The sequence below is a fragment of the Bombus vosnesenskii genome, unplaced genomic scaffold (genome assembly GCF_011952255.1).
Source record: "Bombus vosnesenskii isolate JDL3184/JDL3185 unplaced genomic scaffold, Bvos_JDL3184-5_v1.1 scf7180000013266, whole genome shotgun sequence".
Taxonomy (NCBI): domain Eukaryota; kingdom Metazoa; phylum Arthropoda; class Insecta; order Hymenoptera; family Apidae; genus Bombus; species Bombus vosnesenskii.
The window spans coordinates 4980422-4996630 of NW_022882926.1; the positions used below are offsets into that span (position 1 = coordinate 4980422).

At 41.3% G+C, this 16209-nt stretch overlaps 1 protein-coding gene across 1 annotated transcript in view; it reads left to right on the plus strand.

The window, feature by feature from the left end:
* Window positions 1–16209, plus strand: part of LOC117230343 (neuroligin-4, X-linked-like) — a 222531-nt gene that overhangs the window by 2393 nt on the left and 203929 nt on the right. The window lies entirely within an intron of this gene.

Genomic DNA, 16209 nt, shown 5'->3' on the forward strand with positions numbered 1-16209 from the left:
TTTTTAACGCGTAATTCCTATAGTAAGCCGCTGCGAAAATGACTTTTTGATGAATTACAGAAAAAATTACAATCTTGTTGAAAAACTGGCATGTTGTGTGAAACATAACCCTTTTTTAGCCGTTTTCAAATAAAAGTAACGTAAAGTATATTGTAAATATTATAATATGAAGTTACCGTTATGTCCATTTCTGAATTGTTCATTATAAAGTATATTATAAAATATATACAACCAACAAATCTTTTCCTAAGAGAATATGACTTCTGAGTCTCGGCATGCTCTACTTTCAAAATATATTGTCGCGCTACAAATATCTTAAGCACAGCCAAATATGTAGCGCGATGAAAGAGTTAGCTTGTATCAAAGATATTTCTTTGAAGAAAACATTTTGCTTGGTTTATCATCCTTCGAATCTGCTACTATCCAAAATTTCGCGATTTTCTCGTCAATCTAATCGAGACATCTTTCATTGGTTCACGATGGATCGAAGTATCCTTCCTTCGAGTATCCATGTCCGCTTCCGGTTAGGGTTTACAGATTTCTTTGTGCCGCGCAGATGTATGCCTTTACCACTTCATCGAGACACGCACGGAACTCCGAATAAAATGAATGGAAATAGAATGAATATATGGTTCATATATTTATCTTCCGCAGAAATTCATTTGAGAACAGTTCCCCAACTCCTTTTTTACGAGTGATTTCGGACGGTCGCTCGAGCATCCAACGGTATAATTTACTACCAGAATAATTCGCTTTGAAAATTTTGTTCGGAATATTTGAAATTCTGGTTGTGTCTGTAGATCGTTATTATGGAAGAATCGGGGACTAGTCTAGGCATGTTCAGATTTGCGCGTCCCTTTTCTCCCATTTTTCGCGTTTTCATTTCTAACGGCACGGCTCTTTGTGCTCGACGACTGCGACGGGACCTTTTCGAACGGCAGAAATATGCGCCGATTCTTCAACGGCCTTTCATCGATGCCCTGTCGTTGTCAAAGGATTTTCATGCGTCTAGGTGAGTGACATGGATTAATTTCGATACAGAAAAGACAGGATAGGATAAAAAGAGAAACACGAAAAGCGGGAAAAGTTTCTTTGCCTTCGCGAGGATATTAGTGTTCGATTAGGAAATGAATATGCGTTTGTTTGATGTACGTAAACGAATATCATTGCGATGTACTATTATATCAGAGATAATCAATCAGTCACTTCTACCTTTAACTTTTTCATTTGGTTCTACGATGCTTATTCGGGGAAAAATGTAACCGGAAATAAATCTCGAAGCGACAGAGACAAAGAATAAATTAATACTGGAATAGAGTTGAGTCTCCGACATTTCTGATAAACTTTTTAAGCTTCTAGGAGTTTGAACTTTTACCAGTTAATCGATAAATGAAACGGTAAAAGTAACAGGTTACGCGTCAATCAAATGTCTGAAACTTCATTTATAACCTCTGGAATATTGAAATGTCGTGTCAACTTTTCGATTATTCGCATTTAAAAGTATTTCATTAAAATAACGCAACGATATGTTATTAGAAAAGGATCAGTCGAATAATCCGCGAGCAAATCTTCTGTTTCTAATTCAGCTCCCGTGGTGTTCATGGGGAAAAAGTTATCAACGAGAGCTGGCCGCGTACGTTCCAGGGGTTCTGCTTCAACTCGGTTGAATATAATAGTAGTATTTCAGAATAATAACCCTGCAGCGAGCCATTGTCTGGCCAGTGCAAACAAAGAATCCATGAAAACGACCATTAATTTGCCGATTTGAATGGGAAGTGTTATTTTACAGCCGGGTGTTCGCTTCTCATAAATCGTTTTGCAACCGTGGAATTCACCTGATCACCCTACCCCCCACCCCCCCCCCTCCATCATTGCAATTCATCCCCTTATCTTGCTCGTGCTCGAAACCCTCATGCCACTGATTTTTTGTATTTCACCAATAACTCGATTGTTAATACACCGAATTGTTACAGAATTATTACGCGTACAGTTATCAGTTTTCATCTCAATACGTAACTAACACAATTTTCCATATCTTCAAAATTTAATAACGCAAGTTTCTTTTCAATTTTCGGCACAGCTCGTGTCCTCTGTCAATTTCAGTTTATTTCATAGCTTTTATACGAAGTTCTTAATTAAAAGCAACCTAGAACAAACTACGTATATCGACTATTATAAAATCCAGTAGGTACGGTCAGTTTTATTCCCAGCATCCATCTATTCTTCGCCTCGGTACCTTCTGTAAATCGCTAGCTAAGCGTCTCCGAACTCGTTGAAAAACAAATGTAGGAGTGCATTTGCATCTCCGTTGAAATGGTGGACCGACAATCTCGCCGGTTAGTCGATTCACGAGGGCGCGCGCGCGCCAATGCGCAAACGCTGGCCCGTCGAGGTTGCGCCATGCCGAAACTATTCTGTTCAATTCCGCTCCTACCCGCTTATTTTTACCGTTCACGATACTTACACGTAATCCTCGGTACGATACGTGTTTGCAGATCGCTTCAACTGGCCGAAAACGCGCTGGTCCGGTGTGTATCTATGTATATATACACACGTGGAAGCCAACACGTTCCGGGCATTTGTTTCGTAGGATTCGCCAGGCGGTTTCTATCTTCCACGGCGTTTCTCCCAGCTTCGCTTATCGCTTACCGGCTACTGGAGTGAAAAACGACGCGAACCTTTCACAGCGAAGTGCCTTTGCCATCCTGACGTTGGATTCCTTACCAGGGAAACAGCGCCGTTTACTTTTCACTATGAACAACACTGGCCACCGAAAATTTCAGGGATCCGTTGGCTCTTTTTCTTTGATTCCAAGAAGCCTCAGAGATTCGGTAATCAATATAGTCGGCGAGGCAGAATGCAATTTTCCAACGAGAGATACGTAATTGCGTGTGAAATTATTGGAAGAGCTTTTGACTAGGGCGTCTGAGTATACACGGTCCTATACTACTTAAAAATGTACGGCCACATTTATACGTTATCAGAGCTATAATTTTTATTTGTATAATTTCGTTCACTAGTTCAGAGTTTGCGTACCACGCTTCGTTATCTCCTATAACACGTTTTATAAAATTTAATGCAATTTCTAACTATTATTCAATAGAAATACTTCAAGTTTTCCTTCGATATGACTCAATCTTGCGACAACAGATAATCGCGACAAGGTTAATTCCGTTGTTAATTAAAATCTCTTCTTGTGACGAAAGGCTGCTCGATCAATTTTTAATCTTATGTAAATTGGTTCTGTTATGAAAACAGAAAGGGATATAGGGTTGACTAACCTAATGTCCGTCATGTTCACGGCAGAGGGAGGGGAAAGGCAACAGGATGTTGCGCGATAGTCCAGATAGTACGATTAATATACAAGCAGAATTAATTAGCATGGCACGCGAGATACAAGACAAGGGAGAAAGAGAGAGGGCACGTAAAGCGGAGGGAACGATGGAGAATCGTTGAGTTTTTCTTTGGAAGGCGGCTTTAATGCAAGCCCCTTTAATCCGCCTCGACGTTGCGGCGCGCAACACATCCAAAGGGGAAGGTTGCGCTCGCGTATTCACGTAATTTCTTGATCGAGGAAGAGAAATTGTATTTAAATGGACCATGCAAATCTGTGGCAAGTCCGTGGCGTTGCCGCATTACGTACACCGTAGAATCTTGTTATGCTAATTCACAGCAACGTTTCGCGTTTCCTTCTGGCGTTCGCCCGGGAAACGATTGCTCGATTCTTGCTAAGGATTCTACAGCTGTTCAATCGATTCTTTGGTCATGTATAATAAAGAATTGTATAAATCCTTCGAAATACAGAATACTTTGGTGTATTGGAATTTAAATATAGGAAAGATTCTTTAAGTTAGTAAGAAAGATTTAATTGAATACTGTTTAATCGAGTATATAATTTTTGGCATCGTCAAGTAGACTGGTCGATCATAATTCATACGATATCCTTTGGTTAGAAAGAACTGCGAGTCTCGGTAATCGAATGATAAAATTGGTCGGCATGCGGATTTTATAGATGCAATCATCGAGGTGCATGACGGCTGATGAGTGTAAAGATGAAGGCGTGGTCAACCTCGTAAACGGTCTTACACGCCACAACTAATTATGAAATTTAATTAAAGCGCTAACTCTTGTACGCGTGCGGCTTTTGAAGGTACACGAACCAACGCTACTATTTAGCAGAGCACTAATTCAGCCTTCATTTATCTGCCAGTGTAGGAAATTAGAGGAACAAAGAGAGAAACGACACTAACAGAGGCAGACGACGTCTTACCACTTTGCGCTCTAACCGCGTAGCGTCGTTGAGCTTTGCATTTTTTGGCACGTTACACGCCGGTTGCACGCCACGCGTTGTGCTGACCTAAGAAAAATAGGTCCACTTCAGCCTGCATCGCGTAAATGCTTGGCAGGTTGAAAAGGTTAGGATCTAGGGAGCGTGTGGTTGCCTTTCTGAAAAAATATTTCTAGAATGTAATTTCAACGTAAACTGCATTATCCAAAAAGCAGTAATTGAGGTCTTACTCTTTGATTCCTTAGGAATTGTAAGCACGAAGCTTGTCTTTCTATATATTTTGATATACTGTATGTAGTATATTGTGGTATTTATGGTAGGCAATGGAACGATTTATGGCATCTGTTTTACGACTAAAAAGCTTTGCGAAAATATTATCTGTCATATCCTTTTCTTCTTGCTCACCCTGAAGATGTGATAGCACGTTTCCGGTGTTCGTCTCGCGGTCAGAAATAGAGAGGAAACGTAACGGTATTTTAGGGATCACGATCGGATGGAATTCAGGGAATAACATCGAAGCAAGAGAGGCAAAGAAAACATGTGCCTCCGCGAGTCGAAGTTGTGGTAGGACTTTTCAATTTCGACGGGGAGAACTCGTTCCAAAGGAATAACGTTGCTCCTTTTGACGTTGCTGGGCAAAGTGTTGGGGCTAGGCGGGAATCCTGTTGCGCGTCGCTATATATCGGATCATCCGGATAATAGATTTGCCGAGGGTAAACTTCGCGGAATTTTTGTCTCCTGTTTTCGCCAATGTGGCTGGAAAATTTAAAGAAAGCAGCCAACCGTAGTGCTTCTTATCAGGGTGCCGGAATTTCGGCAATGAAAATTAATATTTCAGTTGAAGTTTGTACGTTACTACGATTGAAAAGGGAGAAATATTGTACAAGTTGAGGCTAACATTTTAAAAAGATCAGGATGAGTTATGAGTATTTTCATCATGAATGAATTTATCTTACAAAACTTGCTCGATAACGTCTAAATAAATAAAACAGAGATTAATGCGACGAAGCGATACAATATTAAAATGCCGAGCGCTGTAAATAGAATTGGATCGATGCTGGTCAGACACAGTTAACGAATGTGCATGGTACGCGGAGAAAACTTCACTTGCAAAATATGAAACGTCCTAAAGTTTCGTTATATTCGCGGAATAATTTCTCATATTTCCCCTGTCGAGTACAAATACGAAAGAAAAATAGTAGGAAAATGTAGAAGATAAACTTTTCTTATGTTAGCAGATTTTAACGTGAGATTAACATTTATTTTTGCATTTTAATCATGAATATCAAACGCTTTTAACTCGGTTTCAAATGACAAACACAAGAGAACTCTTGATGGATGATCGATGACCAGTCTTCTAGATTATGAAATACTGGAGAACATTCACCGTTCATCGCAGTATCATAAATTTCATTCGACCTGTGCAGCATTTTTTGGAAGCTCACGTGCTTCCTCGTACGCAGATCAAAAGGATACCGGAAAAGCATCAAACCCGATAACGATGTCCGCAATTCGAACAATACAGTGGCAACCGTAAATCGATCGCGTCGAAGGAATAGCCGCGCGAATACGTGACCTCTGAAACAATTGAAAAACATGCATTAAACATGCCAGCATGATGATTTATGGATGCCAATGCAGCGAACGTTTCGCCCTCCGCCCACATTTCGTTTCTTGTCAGCGTTATATCTCACCTGAACGTGAAATAGCGAAAGATTCCCGTTTATACGTTCCTTGGAAGCATCATACTTTATTTAATCCTCCACGCCTGGCAATCAATATCCCATTACATCGTCAATAATTTTGCCAATTATCAAAAAAAGAATTAAAACGTCCGATGATAGATAATTTTTCGTTCTGATATCAAAAGCAGTTCTCGTTTGTATTGTGTAACGAAACTTGAGATTGCAAGAGACGCTGTTAAAGAGGTTGGGTCGCGTTTACTGCAAAAGCCGGAATAGTTATCGAACAAGTTGCAACATTTCCCGACAATGGGCGGAAAATTCAGGAAGTTATTATCGTCTGCAGCCGAGAGTCTTCCTAGGTACGTTGCCTAATTCCTCGACCACCCATTATGATATTAACTGGTGACGTTTCGCGATAAACTCTCGCCTTGATTTCTTGTATTACTGGCATTGTGATTCAGGAATATATTTTGTTAAGCCGAGCTATAGGAATGCAAAACTACGGTAAAAAACATGACGGATAAGAAAAGACATTATGTCGGTGCAATAAATAATTTTTTGGAAACAACGAAGTATACAAGAAAATGTCAATTATAGAGTTACAGGCATGTGTATCTAAGGAATAATTGAAAGGCATTGTAAATCGTGTGAATTCCAGTCGAGATGCTTCTCTTGCCGAGCAAGACTCTCCATGGGCCAATCATCCAACGAGGCTTGATGGAGCTGTCAGCTGCAGAATTGGAGGTGAATAGTCTGTAATGGATTTCACTAGGAGAACCGGTCGTAGCTGAAAGCGTGAAAAGAGTATCGGACAGATAAATATTTAAATTGGTCGAACACCTAACTGCGCGAACCGGCAAATGGCAGGAACAGCTAGCCTACTTTTCAAATGCGCACGATTCGTTTATTTAAGGAAGTTGTTTAAAGGGTGTGCGATGCAAAACCGAAAATCGATAGTTTCCAGAGTGCTTTTTCTATTATAATTTATTAAGGCGCAGAAATAATCTGATTATATGTATAAGATGCAGGCGAGAAGCATTCTCTTTCCAAAAGAATTCGATCGACCATTAATCACAATCAACGCAAAAAACCCGAGGAATAATGCGCCCGAAGGTTTCAACCTCGTAAATCCGCGAGAGAAAAGAGTGGACGTCTCGCTGCTAGACAAACTTCTTTAGCTAGCGATATTCGGTTTGACACGGAATTATCGACAGATTAAGGTATTCCGAGACGTCGACGTTGTTGTCTTTCCACCACCAAAGTGCTTTAGAAGTCAGCTTACACGTCAAACCTCTGAACTTATCTTTCTAAAGAATATACGGTTTCGTGGCACGAACTATTAAGCTCGATTAGCCTTTCCTCTCGCGTTCTACATTTCTTATATATTTCAGAGAGAATCGTGTTTTACGAGGTATTGGTCTTGCTGAACTTGCGAATCCTCGGCAAAATTTTATGGATCTAATTAACCGATTACTTTTTCCTTCGTTTTTATACTTTCTGGGTTACTAGAATAAATCGGTGATATTGATATACCTTAGAAAACTTGTTCGCGATAAATGAAACGTGTATACACGTATTAAAAGAGCCAAACTATGAGAGTATACTTATCGCGTCGACAACATGAAACGGTGCGCATACTAAAGGGATTACGCGACCTACAAGAGTCTGATATTGCAGAAGGACCGGCTTACGTGAAAGTGGCGGCTTGATCATGACGAAGAAGTTGTTGTCGTTTCTGGGGCACGTTACACGAGCTAACTGGAAAATAATAAGCGCAACTTGAGCGTCGCCAGAAATTGATCGTAAGCAGCGTGGAGGTGCACGATGATTTATCACTACCGAAAGATTAACGGGTTGACGCAAGGATTGCTCACGTTACTCCACTCGAAAACTGATTTATCGATGGTTTGAGGGTGAATCACGTATTTCGATGCGTTTGCTGCGTAGCTAAAATTGGTACGAGTGTTCGATCAAAATTTTCATTTGAGCTACGTTTCTTTCTCTTTGTTCGTAATTCTCGTAAGGAAGAGAATGAAATGTGTTATCTGTTCAACTATATGTGTCACCACCATTTCTGTTTGCTTTCTTTAACCACATTTACTATATTCTACATAGAGGTTACCTCAAATAAACGACGCTCCAAAAGTCTTCTTCCTGAGAATTAATATCAGATCGAAATTTATAGCTGGCTGGCATTCTTGGCCCAAGAACTATACATTCTAAAGTTCTTGCGGAATCGTTCAGTTTCCCGTCCTCCGTTACTAATAGCAGTTAATTTCCGCGACTTAACCGCCACTAATCCAGCTTGCGAAGTTTTGGTGCTTCTTCGAGAAAGGAGCAAAATATCTATTCGTGATTTTCCACGCGTAACAATAGTTAAATATATTCTTCAACAGCATAATTGATTCAGCAAGCCACAGCAATTATTCAAGTTGAAGAACTTAAATGTCAAGCTTGCCGTATCTGTTATAATATAACCGATCGTATAATAGCCTTGAAAGTTCAGGCTTCGTCGAGCTGTCACATGTAACAACATTTTTAAATAGGATAAAGGCTAAACACGCGACCAACGATGCCAGCTTATTGATTTTATAACAGTCGATGAATGGTTATTGCTTGCGTGTAAGAGACGCGATACGTCGTCACGAGTCGTTCCGTTATCGAAATAGAAATCTTCAAATAATTGCATTCTAAATATCTCAAATTATATAAATTTGAGAAAGAAAAAGTTTAAAAAATACAACCACGATATAGAACGACCTTCTATCCTTGCATTATGTTGTGGTTGACTGATGGCGGAACGAGTGGATGAATTTGTAATAAAAAAATAAATTGAAATAAGTATAAGTATAGATGTAGTGTATGCTAATCCAGATCCTCACTCTTTCAGTGTTAGAATACAATAGGAAGAACGATAGAGAGCACGTTCATATATTTATAACAAAGGACATTACCAAAAAGTTAACCTTGGTGTGTAGCTCTAGCTGAAAGCTACAAGAAACAGCAATAGAAATATACTTATAGCTCTTTTGTTTCTAGATCTTGTAATCCAAAACAAAAATTATATTCAAGGGCACAATAATATGGGCCTCTCCTTATTTTGGATTCTTTTCACTAAATTCTATTCTCTTCGTAACAGCGGTCTCCAGGTCACGGATATACAAAAGAAAAGGTGTGGAGTTTTTCTTGAAATAATTACTTCAACACATTATAATATACACAGATTAAGCAAGCTACTTTGCTTTTTCAAAGCGTGTACTATTTTCCTTCGTTGACTTTAATCTCTTCGTCGTTCTTCGTTAACGAAGCGTCCTTTACAACGTATCGCAGCACGTAACAGCGCGCGCGTCGCCTTCGACGAGTTTTATGATTACACGAAGCTCATCGCGATATCTGCACGCCTCGGGCGCGCAATCTCCTTGCTAGGAGCTCTTCTTCAGAGCAACCACTCGACGATTTATTACGTCGTTCCGGCCGTTCTCTTCCTTTCCCAGCCGGTTATGCGTACCCGAAAAGGAATTCTTATCCCACTGGAAAGTTAGATTCTGGTGAATCGTTGACGCGCGCGTTTCTCTAGTCAAATTTGTTTCTATCGCTTGTTTTTCAGCCAAGGGTAATAAAATGTTTGACCTGCGACATAGTTTACTTCAAGCGTTAAAGGAACACTGCGCTCCACAAAATTTTTCTACCGTTCTTTATATTATACTTTCTCTTTTTATCTTTGAAACTTAGGGTTGCATTACTTTTGTGTCACTCTGTATGAAAAGCACTGGGGAAGGAAGAGACAAAGACCTGGAGTGCCGCTCGAGTTTGGTCACATTTTTAATCCGACCAAACTTTTTGAATTACGGCTAGGTCGCGTGGAAAGGGATGGAAGAAGGAGGGCATAAGGCGTCGACCAGGGTAGCGTAGCGCGCGAACGGAGAAAATTTGCAGGAAAAAAGATTATATTCCTGACCGTAATGGTTCCTACTCGCTTCGAGTCTTAGGAGTTCTCTCGAGCCGGGAACAGTCATTAAAAAAGACTTTCCAGCGGGCCAGGCAGACCGGCGAATGGTCGAATGAAATCGCCGCGGGACAAGCCGGAAATGGTGGACGCTGTGAAAAAAGGTCGCGAAGGAATTCTTTGCACGGGCCTTCTTTCTCTTTCCGCCGCCTCGGCCGCTTCCCGTTCCTGTCTTTGTCCATTCTCGCCGTTTTCTATCCAGTTTTCCCCTCTGTTTCGGCCTTGATCCCCAGCGAACGCCGCAGCTGTTGGTTTATACGCAGGCTTACCGCGACCACGACGAAAATAATTGCGGCGGCGTTAAATCGCGTACCGAAACGTTTCCTCCGGGAAAGTCTTGATCTCGACTGTTGCGATTAACGCGTTTCCCGACCGTGTCGCGCTTTCTACACCAGCACGTTCGTCGGTTTTACGAGTCTTGTGGCTGTAGAGTACTCGTTGCGTGAACCAGGCACTACGAACGATACCAGGATTGTCCCTTCGTTCGGTGTGAGTCGTAAATAACGTACAATCGTGTGGAAATATTTTATATTTTCTGATGTTCAAGATTTGAGAATCTTTCTACGATATTTAATCAATTTTTTACCGCAATACGCATTGGCTTTGACATTGTCCACGGCGGTCGTCACAACTCGCTACGCTACTTTACGAAAGTGAATAAATTGCAAGCGATTTAAATTCTATATTACTATTAAGATTATCTTAAAATCGAGAATGATTTTGCGTCACTAATTGTATGGTAATGGATCGAAAACTGCACAAAATTCCGACGGAACAAGCGATCGAAGGACGAGAAAGGTTCGAATCGTTAACAAAGGGTTTAACGACGCAATAATTGGCGGTACGCGTGAGGGCATAGCGATGCTCTAAGCTGTAAGGGCTGCGGCGTGATTCAACAATAGCTCGGTTACTGCCGGCGACGATGCTCTTTCTCGTTAATCTCGTAAAACGTGCCGTGGCTTAAAAGGAAGACAATAAAATCCGCCTGCCGTACTCGTTACTCTCTCCTCTAATGAAATAACAATGACTATTATCGTCTCTTATTACTGCACCACCGTTCGTCGCCTTGGAAGGACGCTCGGTGAAGATCGATACTTCCTGTGATCGGCATGATTCACTCTGTTCTCGAATCGAACTCACGCGAAATTTCATTACGATTCTTGCAACGGAAATGCCTATTTTCCTTCAGATTACATAATTTGCTGGTAAATATCGCTGTTAGCGATAAATTCTACATTCCGTTAGGTGTCGCCCAAAGCAAGTTGAAATAAACGAAAAAACTGCCGGCTGGTCAGCCACGAATTAGCTTAAACGACCACCGATTAATCTTGCATGGGCCCGTTGGGAGATGGGGAAACAAGGCGACAAGGCCGTAGTTCGTTCGCCTGCTAGCCATAGCTACTTAATGCCCGATCTCTCGGGACTAGTGTAACCCGTTGCACCGCATTCGGACTCGTCCTTTACCCACGGACTCACCGAAGGGACGTGACCACCGTCCCAAGATGCGAAATTCTTGGGAAAACTACTTTATTACCACTTACCCTGTTTATCAGCTTGTAATTTCTCTTAATTGCTAACTGAAAGTCCACCGGAAGATGATTTCTCTTTGTTACGCTTCACTAACATTCGGTCAAAGAACAATAAAAAAGTCTTGTGGAAATTGTTCATCGAATTTTCGATTTGACCGAGGAAATTGCAGAGGTTTTCCTCTCGGGGGCAATCGTGAAATAGAAAAGAAATTGCGAGATTCTTTTTCCAATTTCTTTCTTTGTTTTTATCGCTATATAGATAAAAGAAGTACCAAGAGATAAAAGAAACTAACCATGTCTCTTTGTAACAGTTTTTCTTTCTATTTCTCAATGCGTCGTTATTTATTAACATAACATCAGGGATCCATCTACTCGCTGAGTTCCAGTAATCAAGTTTACCAATTTTGTTACATTATTTAACCCAAATTGCCGAAGGAACTCCACAGGATTGCGTCGTGTGTTTAATGTTCAACGAAGCGCGCAGCGATGATCGTAGCAAGCTGGACGTATCCCAACCACGCCACTATGAGTCTCGTAAGGAAACTTGGCAAAAAGCTATTTTGCTTGCAGCGCAACGCTAAGCTGAGAGTAGCTGTAACGTTAAGTAGCTGCCGGGGCTTTCGTAACTAGCCCATGGTGACGCCATCTCATTTTCAATTGTTTTTGGTTTACCTAGCCATTTCCCTTTGGCTATTTTTGACCCTACTTTTATTATTCAATCACAAAAGATTATTTCTCGTCGGCGTAAAGATCGTTACGCGTACGAGTAATCAGAAGTTACAAGATATCTTTCCAATGTTTCAACAAGGTCCTTCAACTCGGGAAAAGTTTAAAATGAAACCTACATCGCCTGAAACTCGAGGAAAAAGAGCCATTCGATATTCTGCAGGCTTTCGTCGCAAGATGTTTTCGAAAATACGATTCGCTAAGTGTGCCAAGTACAGTCAGGTTTCATATCGGCGGAATTTTTATTCTGAATAGAAGCCACTGCCTCGTGAATGACAATAGGGAATATAATTCGTTGAGTATTTCGCATTTCATTCACGTTGAAAAATGCTTCCTCTTCTTTTCCGATTTTTCTTTGCCGCTGAACGCCTGAGGCGTCGATTCCACTTAATCCATCGATCGAGATTTCATCTCTGTACTTTGAAAGGCGATTAGAGAGTCTGAGCTTCCACTTTCGCGACGCCTCGGGCAGATCCGAAGGCTTGTCTTTGTTGTTGCTGCCGCTGTCTTAGCCATCGAGCAACATCGATTTAAATAATCGCTTTTTTTCTCGTGACCCAGCCGCGAGCAAAATCTTTGCGCAATCGAAAGTAAATTCATATTGGAATCGAGTTTTAAAACCAAGCTATCGATCATCTGAACTAATTAAACTTCTGAAAAACAAACAATTTTTCCAACCGTATTATATCGCTGTTCCATTACTCGGTACTCTAATTCCCGAAGAAGCTTTTACTTCACACATTTGTTAATATCATATCCATCTGTTACACTCAATCAATTATTCTCTTTCATTGTAGTCAATTAGTCTCATATATTATTTTACATTTATTTCAGAAATTCACAGTAGGTTGCGAAAGTTGTTCGAAAACTCTGTAGGTAATCGCAGCCTGCAGCGTTCTTTGTTAGTTCATCCCCCAACATCGAAATTCGAGCTCCGAAATCGAGCATCGCAAAATTTCCAAAGGGCAGAGCGGCCCATAAACTCCCTTCCATAACGGTGCAAATTCTACTTTAACCACCGGCGCTCTTTTTTCCTTTGGAATCTCGCTTTATCGAAATAACAATTATTCGGCGGGCTTGCGGAATTGAATAAATTTCTACAACATATCTCTATAGATAGCACGCGCGATCCCCACGCACAATGAACAGCCGTTAATTTGCCGTAAATCGAATCCTCTATTCAGGCTGGAGTTCAGAGAAAAACAAACGCAGGAATTACAAAGTACCGGCATCGCGAATCGAGCGTGATACATTAGCGGGCAGCTGTTTTGTTTGCGGTACGTGGTCATTGTTCCGCGAATTAACGCTGTACTCGAGAGCCCTCCGCAGGGACAAGAGCCAGGCTAGTGCGTGAGCAAATGCGAAATTATTCGCGCAAAAGCGACTCGCGGCGCTGATTTTTCAATCAAGCCCGCCGGATAATTCTGGCGTGCATAAAGGATCGTTGGACGTTACGCGGACGTGCGCTCGCTCCAGGCCATTTCCACCATTGATATCCGTTAACTCCAACAACGCTCTTTATTCTTTCAATTATGCGCCCGTTCCATGTGAATTATACTAGACTACCAGTATGGTTTCCTTGGTTGTCTACCTCGAAAGCATGGCGACAATCGCCAAATATGTAAATCGATACGAATGATATTTTCTTTAATTCTTCGTGAAAATGATATAAATTCGATGGAATAAAGCGTTGTATTTCTTGCTATTTTTTCTCTTGTTGGTGGAAATAAAAGTAAAAAATTCGTTTTGCGGAGGTTCTCGTTTCCATTTGGAAGATGAAGGATGTATGGAATAATTTAACCAAGAGGCAGAAATAATTCTTACCCGGTCCAGCTTCGTTTCGCTGTGGGGCCACAGTGTCTGTTTTACAGGCGTCCCGCGAACGTTTTAAAACCCCGCTTGTGGATTTATCGCTGTCCCTTCTTGCCCTTTCATTCTTCTCGTCTCTGTGCCAGTAAGGAGAAGGATGGGCTCTGCCGTTGGCAAAAAGTTCCGACGTTAAGTGTGTCTGACGTTGCTCTCTTGTTTCCCCTTTATTGCGTATAATACTCTGCTTTCCTATATCACTCTGTTTCTGCTATTCTTCTCTGTCCACCACCTTCTGGTCGGTATACCGCTTTTCTTCGAATTATCATGGAAACTCAAATGGATATTAATATAGGAAATCGATCGATCGCTTTAACGATAATATTTTCAAAGAATAAATTGGAGTAGTTTCGTGGTAACGAAGAAATTTCGAGCCACAGAGGTAGAGACAACTGTCGAAAATCTGACCGATTGTTGCGAGCATGTTTTCAGCCCGGGAAACGATTTAGTCGCAAAGTAATTAAGATTCAGCTTCAACCAATTTCGCTGTTGCGCTGACGCGCCTTGCTCCCAGCAGATTGTTTGCCAGGGTAAATTACAACCTGCGCGTTGCATCCAAAAATTACCATTGATCCTACAGTCATTTGGACATTTCTTCGATACTTTATCTCTTGTTTTTTTTTCTTTTTATTATTACCAGCCAATCTATATCCTGTCGTATTTTTCATAGCTTCGAGGAAAACCGTTATTGATACCAATTCCGCAGAAACTTTCCAATTAAGAGTTGCATCCAGCGCTGTGAACACTTTTCAAAAGAAGTCTCGTAAGAAAAAGGGAAAAAATTATCGCTCAGGAACAGAACGTACGTACAATTATTGTATGTACACAATGGCCCAGTTTCCCATGTCTCGCGGCGCAGAATACTTCCAATACGGGCTAGCCTCTAATAGCGCAACGGTGCAATACTTAGATGGGTCGAACTGGTCTGCACATTTCCGGCCGACGACTAAGCCAAAAGCGTTACAGCAGCCAACGTTGCAGCAAGAAACGAGGTCGGAATGGAAGCGGGGGAATAGAGCATGTACGGAGACGAATGGAGGGAGAGAGAAAGACCGGTGTGTGCGACTCGTTACCTCGATTTTCAACGAGCTGCACAACCGCAGCTTGTCGTACCGACAGAATCATTTGTTCGTTCGTTCGTTCCTGTGATCTAGCGGCACTCTACCTTACGCGATATCCGCGCAATAACGCGCTAATGTAAACTCCCGGAAGACGAAAAAAACGAAAAGGTAGCCTATAGTTCACTAGGTCGATAGGGAGTTTATATATAACTGGAAAGCCAGCTATGCATGGATTCTGATGGAAGAATCTTTTCTTAAATAAGTTCCAAGTTTAAAACTTTTAAAACCATGCTTAATAATTCGCTATCTAAATGTTTTATCGAAAATTGTAGTAGGAATGAAACGCTATCTAAAGCTAAGTAAAAGCTTCGAATAAAATGTTCAGCGTTTCAAGTAGTTAAATCCCTTCGACGATCGCCGCCGTTTACGACATTCCCCTTGGATCAACCGCTGAGGAATCTTAATTGAGCGTTCACAGCTTGTTGGAAATTGGATCTTATCGTTCGTCTCGGGTACGTATTATCCGTGGTCCGCGCCTTGCCACGATGGGCACCACGAATAAGCATTTTAACGGGCAAAGTTTCAGCTATTCATCGGCAAGTGGCTTTTGTTCGTCACCCTGGCCGAATCGATAATCTATAAACGGTCAACCAACCGGTTCGCGCCCTCGACGTTGGCCGCTTTTCGCGACATCGGCTCGCCTGCTGTCGTTTGTTGTGGTGCAGACGAGATGATCGATTATCTTCGTGCATAACTGTTCCAGTTGGCATTCAAATGGTTAGATGTTAAAGTCCGTCCGTCTAACCTTGTGTCCTGGATCCAACGTGTTATAATATCTTCGCGGCGCGTCTTCGTGATTTTCTCGTTTGTCTTTGTTTCTTTGCGGGATCTTATACTGTTTCTTAGACGAACTTAGACTGTTCTTCGAATACAATGTCTGCTGGTTTAGCTTGTAAATGGGTGAAAATAACGATTTCACTGTTTTTTGCCCTATACCGTGATATCGCATACTGCTGCAAATTTTAAGAATTTGACGAGAAAAATATTT